The 2,493-nt window shown below is 37.7% G+C and overlaps 1 non-coding gene across 1 annotated transcript; it reads left to right on the top strand.

The window, feature by feature from the left end:
* The first annotated feature begins 288 nt into the window (after positions 1–288).
* LOC131180356 (small nucleolar RNA R71) lies at positions 289–395 on the top strand. Its single transcript, XR_009149132.1, has one exon. It is a non-coding gene; the product is annotated as a small nucleolar RNA R71 (small nucleolar RNA).
* The last annotated feature ends 2,098 nt before the right edge of the window (positions 396–2,493 follow it).

Genomic DNA, 2,493 nt, shown 5'->3' on the forward strand with positions numbered 1-2,493 from the left:
TTGCTCATTCCTATAGCATTGGCTTACATTCTATCAAGCCTCTTCGTAAGCTGGTCAAATTGAGCATTTATCATGCTTAGGGCATCCACTTCCAGGATCCCTACTGTCCTCTTTGTATTTCCCCTTTTATTCGACTATTTGTAGTTGTGATACACGACCCTCTCCAGAAGTTCAAGTGCTTGTGTTACCATTTTCTCCATTAAGTCACCTTCTGTAGCTGAATCTACTGTGCTCCTTGTAGATGGAAGTAGTCCATTATAAAAATTATGAACTAGGAGCCAATCCTCTATGCCATGGTGTGGGCATTCCTTATGTAGGTCTTTATATCTCTCTCATGCATCATAGAGTGATTCACCTTCCTTCTGTCTAAAGGTGTTGAGTTCAACCCTCAATTTTACAGTCTTTGCAGGTGGGAAATACCTTGCTAGAAAAGCTTGTCATAAGTCTTCCCAAGTGGTGAATGTTCCAGCTGGTTGAGAAAATAACCAATTCTTTACTCTATCTCGAAGGGAGAATGAAAATGCTCTGAGTCTTGTAGCTTGATCAAAGACTCCATTCATCTTGAATGTGTCATACAGGGCAAGAAAGCATTGGATGTGGTAATGTGGATCTTCTGTAGGTGAACCTCCAAACTGGGCCTATTGAATCATTTGGAGCCATGCTGGTTTTAGTTCAAAATTGTTGGCCTCCACTACGGGTCTCGTAACACTGGGCTGGAATCCTTATATAGATGGAGCTCCGTAGTCTTTCAGGAGTCTTGGCCTGTTGTTGTTGCTGGCCATGATTAGAGTTTCTGGATTTCCTTGATATTGTTCTTGGTGTCTCCTTTCTCTTCTGATGGCTCTTAGAGTCCTATCCATCTCAGGATCCAAGTCCAAAACTTTTTCTTCTAGCCTTGCTCTGGTCATGCACCAGACCAAATACCTGAGAGAAAATAATAGAAATAAAACAAATTAAATAAAATCAAATAGTAAATAGAAATGCCTAAATCAACTAAATTGCCTATTGCTTAATATTACTAAAACTAAATTCCCTAGTAACGGTGCCAAAAACTTGTTTGCTTTTTTTACTACCACAGCAAGTGCACGGATCGCTAACAAGTAATAGAATAGTGAGTAGAGTATTATCCCATGAGGAATTTAATTAGCAAGTACTAAACTACACAGTTATTTTGACTGTCTAGGCTAACGATTAAAATGGGAGAGTGAATTGAATCTATCTTAGATGCTGGAAATTAACTTTGAATAAAACTATCTATTAAAATAATTCCAAAATTAAGATTTCACACTTTAACCTTATTATGGATTTTAATCTTGTTTATTCATTGGATTGAATATCGTTACTTTGATGGAAATTAATCCTAAGATATCCTAGGTCCTCTCTGAAGGCACCAAAAGTGTGTTTTGATTAAAGCTAAACCCTACTTTCATTGGTGATTAGTCCTAATAAAAACCCTTTAAGATCTATGATTAATTATGGGACTCCACAAAGGTCATCAACCTATCTCTGGGTCAGATTTCCTAGGTTTAAAATCCCAATTTTCTAATATTAATCTTCACCTTTCAGTCCTTCAATTAATATCTGTAATCAATACTAAGTGGGTACCGACACATAGCATGCATTTAGCTCGCAAGAAATTGAATCAAAGAACAAAACTCAAATCCAATAAATAAAACTCAATATAAATCCATAATAGTGATTATGAGTGTTACTCTCCTAATTCCAGAATTAAGAGATTACTCACTCATGGTGAGTTTAACAAACATAATAAAAATAAAATGAAAGAACACGAACAATCCACTTAAAGAAATAGAACAAAGGAACCGATGAGGCTTTCTTACAGCCTTGGACTTTTGGAACTTCAGCTTAAGGTTTTCCTTTCGTGTTGATGCTCTCCTCTTCAAAACGGCTGTATATGTGAAAATGGGATTAGGTCTGGATTAGGATTTTTTGAACTCTCCTCTTCCTTTTTACTGCCTCTATTTATATTCCAAGTCTAGGGTTAGGTTTTTAGAGTCTCAAAAGTATTAGAAGTCTCTCCTCTCTGTAGAAACTAGAGCTAGAATTAATTTAGGAAACTGGCTGTTGCGTGATACATGGCTCGTGTGTCACTACACTATCTAGGGCCATGTAACTTACTAGAGCTTGAATGGTTGCCTCTTGTATCGGGAAAGGAGTTTACACGGACCTTTGGAAGTTACACGGGCCTGATTACACAGCCCGTGTACTTTTGTTCTTCAAAGAAATCTTCAAGATTGGCCTGGTAGAGACTTACACGAGTCTTCATAATTTACACGGGTCATGGTACATAGCCCGTGTACTTTATTTCTTCCTTGGTTCTTTGGCTTTCTCCTGGTAGTAGGTTACATAGGTCTGTGGCTTTACTTACATGACCCATGTAAGGTGTATCAGTAACACTTCTTTGTCCTTTGGTCTTTCCAAGCTTTCTTCTTTGCTCCTATTCCTTGGAACTTCTTCAAAACACCTGGAAAC

Source organism: Hevea brasiliensis, chromosome 5 (genome assembly GCF_030052815.1).
Source record: "Hevea brasiliensis isolate MT/VB/25A 57/8 chromosome 5, ASM3005281v1, whole genome shotgun sequence".
Taxonomy (NCBI): domain Eukaryota; kingdom Viridiplantae; phylum Streptophyta; class Magnoliopsida; order Malpighiales; family Euphorbiaceae; genus Hevea; species Hevea brasiliensis.